Source organism: Pongo abelii, chromosome 9 (assembly GCF_028885655.2).
Source record: "Pongo abelii isolate AG06213 chromosome 9, NHGRI_mPonAbe1-v2.0_pri, whole genome shotgun sequence".
Classification (NCBI taxonomy): domain Eukaryota; kingdom Metazoa; phylum Chordata; class Mammalia; order Primates; family Hominidae; genus Pongo; species Pongo abelii.
The window spans coordinates 92,021,957-92,029,150 of NC_071994.2; the positions used below are offsets into that span (position 1 = coordinate 92,021,957).

Sequence of the window (7,194 nt, forward strand, 5' to 3'; positions counted from 1 at the left end):
TCCTGTCAGCTTGGTAGTCAGCATAGTACCCAATAGGTAGCTTTTAAAAAAATATCATGATCATTTATAAATGTGGAGAAGATCCTTCCAAAGGCAGCTTCAATGTCCTTGTCACGCAGAGGCAGCAGTGGTCAGGAGCTCTGCTGACCAATGCTTTTGGTGCCTGTTTAAAAGGAAGACATTCTGGAAAAAAAAGTCTGGAAACTTCATAAAATAAACAACAACAACAACAACAAACACCTTTTCTTCCAAAATAAGTATTTTCTGACACTCACACCTTCAGGCTGTTGCCCCTGTTGGAAGTGAGAGAATGACTAGTTTCTGGCAGTGTGACACCACGAGCATGCTCCTAGGCTAATGGAGCAGATGGAAGAGCTCCCTCCAAGAGAGGCTCCCCACAGCCCTCCCCTTTTTTCTGATGAAAATGTGTATCTTTCTTTGCAAGCCACAACTTAAAGTCTTATTTTGTTCCTACTCTTAGAAACAGTCAAAAAGAGCCCCATACCGGGCCATTTTATGAATCGAGGTAATTTTAAAGCAGAGGGATAGTAAAGCATTATTTGTCTCTCTGGCCTTGGTTCCTTTTCCGCATACTGCAATCATTCAACTACATCTTACACTCTACCATGTCCACGACACTGCTTATGACTGGTGACTAGAAGACTGAACATCACTTGTGCCCGCGTGCAGATAGGGAGAATGTTGTCTGGTCACATTATCACTTTAGTGGAAGGCGCTCTTTCAAAATTCATCAGCCAGGTCTGCTATTATAAACACTGGGTCAAAACCGTGGTTGACTTCAAAATGTTCTCAGAAAGTTTGATAATACACTATTAAAAGACGGTTTTCCATCTGAAAACCTGACTGGTGGCAACCTTCAATTGGCCCCTGCATTTCCTCTGAGCTGAAGTAGCCAAGAGATGGAATCGTTTGCATGAGGAGTTCTTATTGCCACTACAGTTGTTAGAAAATATGGAATGATCCCTCTGCCCTCCAGGTGATTGAAAGCTACGCAAAACAAGGGTGTTTCTTACTGAGAGCAAGGAAGCAATGGGTAAGAAAAGTTTTAAGGCATATATAATACAAAAGGGCACACATTTTTAAGACACATTCACATGACATTATACTGCAAAAAAAATAAAGAATGATTTTCTCTGATTTGAATTAAGATCCTTCACACAGTTCACTCCCAGGCCTGTTTTGTGCAGTTGGTTACAGGCTTGAAGTTAGAAGATGACTGGTTGTTTGCACATCCTCCGGTTTCCTGGGGCTGCTGGAGGACCACTGAGGGGCCATCCAAAGGAACACCAGGCGGAGGCCATGTTGTCTTTTCAGCACCGTCCTCTGAGATAGATGGCAAAATAAGAGGATTCCAACGTAAATTCTTGCTGTCTGTTTCTGAATAGACACAGCTGTCTTCTCTGCTGAACTCTTCTGGATTTTCTGTGCGATAACAGCTGACATCGTTTCTATTATCCTGACAGCACTTTTTTCCTCCTCTGTAATAACACACTTTGCGGATGAACCAAAATCACCAAAAACTGCCACGGATACTGTTAGGGGGCCACTCAAAATAATACCAACGCTATTGTTGGCAAGGGATTGGTAGAAACCCAAAAGAGAGGAGTTAAGAGAAAGATTTGTCAAAGTCCCCTGATGAATCTTTATATATTCCATGTTTCCATCCTACACTTTTCCATTATGCAACCGTGAGCTATGAGTGGCCACAGGTTTGGCAGAACAATGTAGTTCTACAGGTCCACCACGTTTCTGGACGGTAGAGAGCGGCTCAGAAGTAAAATAAGGTGTCAAGTCTGAACTCATGGAAGAGCAGAGAATCACGACGGTAACATACAGCAGTGTCCATATGGGTCCAAGATTCACCTGCAGAGCGCCAGATTACAGAAGCAGGCAAGGCAGGCTTCCAGAGCAAAACCCGGGCCTTGGTTCCCTTTCCAAGGTACTACAATTCAGGGTAATCAGACGCATTCCTTAACCTTGACTCCTTCCTGCTTACTAAAGACTTTGATCAGTCTTCATGCTGTCCACAGGGAGTCTCCAAAACTCAGAGTAACAGTTGGCTTACATCCTCAGTGATTCAAGTCTGCAAGGTGTATATGATTGTGCTTCGGGGGGAAAGCAGAGAAGCCACTTTCTGTACTTACAAGGGAGTTCACTTCAGTGCTATAAACATCACCGCAGGCCTGCTTGTAATAAAGTCCAGACTAGCAATCTGCCTTTGGGTTGAGCTGTTCTCCTACAAGATAAGCTGTTAAGTCATGCCTTCATTTTAGATCTCTCCGCTCTGCAGGCTAAGCATCCAGAGATCCTGTGGGGCAGCCGGCTGGGAAAGCCACCCTCAGGTCCTTCCCTCTGATGCCACGGCGGCTACTATGGAGGTGGCTATGGTGGCAGCGGCTGCGATCCCAAGGGGCCCCTCCACGCACCACGCAGGGCAGAGGAGGACGCGGTGTCTTGCAGGCCAGGACGCAGGCGCTGGGTAGGTCAGGCGGCCGCTGGGTCCTGGTTCTTCTGGCACCTTGACTCTGGAGCCCGGCATCAGGGCTCAGGGCAGGGCACCTGGGGCACGCCCCCGCGGCAGCGCTCCTCCAGGCGGAGGGGAGTCGACATGTAACCGGGCGGGTTCAGGGCTGCCCGGAGCATGCCAGGAGCAAAAGGAGGGATCCTGTGAGAGACAAGCGAGGCCAGCTGTAGAGGCCGCCTCCAATAAGTAGTTTTTTAAATCCATCTCTCTCCCTCCACTCACAAGTAGACCACAGAGTCTATTTTGCCCATACCGATGTCTCTGTGTTCAATGCTTAGCTCCCAATAATAAGTGAGAACATAACAGCATTTAATTTTCTGATCCTGCGTTAATTTGCTTAGGATTACAACCTCCAGCTCCATTCCCATTGCTGTAAGAGTCGGTGTGCCCAGAGGAAAGTCCTCCATTTAAGCTCCCATTCACAATTACACTTACTCCATTGAGAACCTTATGGTGAAGGTGGGAACAGCCACTGCTGAGACCGCCATGGCTCAGTAAGCCTCCATGAACACTTCCATTTATCTCATTTGCTCCTGAGAGAGTGCTGTATTACATCACCTGCCCATTAATATCTGATCCTTGATAGAGGTATCCCGGAGGGTCATATTTCTGTATGATATTCTTCTGGCGATTCTTCCACAGGCATATTTCAATGAAAACCATGAGAATGAGGCCCAAGACACCCAGCATCCAGCCAAGGATCAGATATAACAGGTCACTGCTTCTGTCAGGACTGGTTGCTGGCCTCACATTTCCTTCACTTCCTGAGGAATTCAGAGGGGTACTCAAGCCTTTCGGTTACTCAGAAGCTCCAGGAACACATTTGACTTTAGTCTCGCAGATCATCACACTGCTAAACTCACTTTCTTCTCCTTCACTGAAGCACTGCACTTTAATGCCATAGGAAGTTTCTGACAGCAGATGGCCAATCATGTGCCACTCCTTTGAACCTTCTGTAACATCCCTCTTATAAACTTTTTCATTGTCGTTATCTGTGGGTCGGTAATAGATATAAAAGAATGGAAGTGTTATTTTTATTTCACGGAATGTATGTCCACTTTAGCACAATCTGAGTAACGCTGACGGCCTCTGTGTATACAATGTGAGGTCCATTATTGGACAGTTGGAACAAAGTTTGGGGAACCCAGTCACCTGATACGGATGAGATGCTGAACTCTGAAAACTCTCTTCATAATGGTTGATAGCAATGACCCTAAATTTGTATGTTGAACCTGGTTCTATACTACAAACTTCCACAGAAATTTTGGAAGGAAGGACATCTTCAGCTGTCACCAGCCAGTCACTGGTCCTCATCCATTTATATTTGACCTTGAAGGCAGCGATTGAAGAATTCCCATTTGCCCAAGGAATTCAAGTGACACAGACCAAAATCTCTGATGCAGTGGAGATAATCAGGTGATCTGGTGCTTCTGGAGCGCCACTGTGCCTAGACGAATCTGTAAGCACCACTCCAAAATTGTTGTTTGAAGCTTCTGAAACAACACGATACTCGGAGGTGCCTGTGGATTGAGAGGATGCCTGGGTGTTTTTGGATGGTGCTGTTTTTCTTTGCTGGTTCAAAAGGTAAAAATGGCAGGTGGGTTTTCACTTGCAGCACTTCTTGCTACCATCGAGAGTTCATAAGGGCTAGATGGCTCCATTTCAGCTAAATGAAGCTCCCTTTCACCTCCTGGGATCCAAACCCTGTGCCAACTTCCCACCACACCAACTTCATACTCCAGATTTTGATACTTCACAAAGTAGGCATTGATGGGCAGTCCACTTCCCTTGCCTGCCCTCCACACCAGGTTGTATGTATCTGCTATGGGGGTCTGTAGGGTTTCAATTTGATGGGGACCTCAGGAACAGAGATGCCACCAGCATTTTTCTCTGATGGTGATTCCACTGCACTGGGATGTACTTTCTCTGGAAATGAGCTTAAGAATCCACTTTCTGAACCACCTCTTATTTTTTTCATTATTCTGAGTAACATCAAAAAGTGTGACTGTTTCTGCTTTTGTTTGTTTCAAAAGGAACAACCATGAGAGGTGGTTCTGCCTGGCTGGTACCATGTTCATTTATAGCTTCACAGATGTATTTCTCCACATGCTCCTGCATCACAGCCTGAGTATGGAGAGAGCTCAAGCCAGCTTGGGACATGATGAAATAGACAGGCTCTAGGTCCAAGATTCCAGGTCTTGAGAAGTGTGACTTTTGGGATTTAGATCTAAGGACTTAAGACAGATGGCTGGTTATCAATCCGTGGATGTCATACCAACAAATGACCGGACCCAGCAGCCTGGTAGCATTGCAGGACAGAGTAAACAAAGTCTCCATCTACCACTTTTATGCTTGCTGGTGCCATAATTATAACTTGCTTGAATCCATGGCCTTTTCCTATTTCAAGTCTTCCAGTAGACTGCATACATCCAGCCTCATTATCTCCTAAACACTGATGTAGCCTAGTATCTTGCATAATAACCCCACTGAATTTCAGTTAGTTTCCTGCAGTTCGATGTCTTGAGGAAGGATGATTAGGCTGTGCATTATGAAACCAGTTATGGCTGGCAGCTGGGTTCCTACAAACATCAGAGATAAAGTGTACTGTGGAAAAGAGAGACACTATCTGATCCTGTAGTCCCTTAGAGTAGGAGCCTGTTCAAGTACATTAATCACGTATGCCACATATTTTACATCTCCAGAGTTGTTTCCCACCATGCAGGAATCGTTTCCAGAGTCCACTGGGTCAATGCTATCTATGGCAAGATGAGAATACAACCTTCTCCAGTTTCTTCCCGGGGCAATATCCTGCCTGTTCTTTAGTCAACACACTTGAGGAGCCAGGACCCCACTAAACATACACTCCAAAGGTGCAGGGCTATGTGAATGAACAGCTAACACCTGTGAACGAGCAGGGGAAGAATGCCAAAATCATCTGAAGAAAGGTGACTCACAAGGAGCTTTTGGCCAATGGGTTCAACTTTTAATTCATGTGTGGCCAGATTATAAGCTGCACATTCGTGTGATCCCTTGTCCTCTAAGGATACATTCAAAATCTAAAGATGTTCTCGTGGAGGGATTAAGTAATTCTTCGTGGAAGGCTTCAACCACTTCCACTGGATTTTAGCACACACCTCAGCTTTGGGGTTACTCTCTGGTACCCTGCAGCCAATGAAGCTGGCACCTTTATTATTTTGCTGTAATAAAATGCTTTGTGGATGAATCAAAGTCACCAACAACTGCTGTGGATACTGTTACAGGGCCACGTACGACAACATTGACCTATTGTTGAAAATGCATTGGTAGTAACCCAAAGGGGAGGAGTTAAGAGAAAAAAAATTGTCAAAGTCCCCTGATGAATCTTAATATATTCCATGTTTCTATTCTATTTTTTCCATTATGCGACCTTGAGATGTGAGTGGTGGCAGGTTTAGCAGAACAATATAATTCTACAGGTCCACTAAGTTTCTGGACAGCAGAGGGTAGCTCAGAAGTGAAATAAGGTGCCACGTCTGAACTCCCAACAGAGCAGAGAATCGTCAGAGTAACAGACGGTGGTGTCCATAAAGGGCCAAGATCTGGATGCAGAGCACCAGATTACAGAAGCAGGCAGGACAGGCTTGGTTCATTTTCCAAAATACTGTAGTTCAGGGTAAGCAAACACATTCTTTAACCTTGACTCCTTCCTGCTTACTAAAGACTTTGATCAGGGACAGTCTTCATGCTGTCCACAGGGTGTCTCCCAAAATGAGAGTAACAGCTGGCGTACATCTTCAGTGATTCAAGTCTGCAAGGTGAATACATTTGTGCTTGGGAGGGAAAGCAGAGAAGCCACTTTCTGTTCTTAGCCTGGAACTCACTCCAGTGCTAAAAGCACATCATAGCAGTTCTGCTTGCAATAAAGTCCAAACTAACAATCTGCCTTTGGGTTGAGCTTTTCTCTTACAAAATAAGCTGTTAAGTCATGCCTTGATTTTAGGTCTCTCCACGGGGTGGGCTAAGCATCTAGAGCTCCTGTGTGGCAGCCAGCTGGGAAAGCCACCCCTGTGTCATGCCCTCCGGCGTGAGGCAGCGGCTGCGGTGGCGGCTGTGATCTGAAGCGGCCCCTTCAGGCCCGGCACAGGGCAGAGGAGGGTGTGGTGCCTCGCACGCCAGGGCAGAGGCGCTGGGTAGGGCGAGCGGGCCGCGAAGTCCCAGGTCTCCTTGCACTGTGTGGCCTCAACCAGGAACCAGCGCTCAGGGGAGGGTAACTGGGTTGGGGGTGGGGTGCGGAGGGACAGGACCCATCCCTGTGGCAATGCTACTCTAAATGGAGGCCTACCTACAGGTAAGCAGGTGGTCACAAAGCCCAACAGGAGCAGGAGAGGAGCAGGAGGAGGATGGATCCCAGAGAGAGACAGGCAAGGCAGGCTGTAGAGACCGCCCCCAGTCGGTATTTTTTTAACCCATCCCTCTCCCGCCACCCTCAAGTAGTCCACAGAGTCTATTTTTCCCATATTGATGTCTATGTGTGTTCAACATTTAGCTCCCCCATGTAAGTGAGAACATACAGCATTTGGCTTTCTATCCTGCAAGAATTTGCTTAGGATTAAGGCCTTCAGCTCCACCCACGTTGTTGTAAAGGATGTGATTTCATTCTTTTTATGGCT

At 46.3% G+C, this 7,194-nt stretch overlaps 1 pseudogene; it reads right to left on the reverse strand.

Annotated features, from left to right (window-relative positions):
- Nucleotides 1–1,183: 1,183 nt before the first annotated feature.
- Nucleotides 1,184–6,142, reverse strand: LOC129048862 (cell adhesion molecule-related/down-regulated by oncogenes-like; annotated as a pseudogene).
- Nucleotides 6,143–7,194: the final 1,052 nt, after the last annotated feature.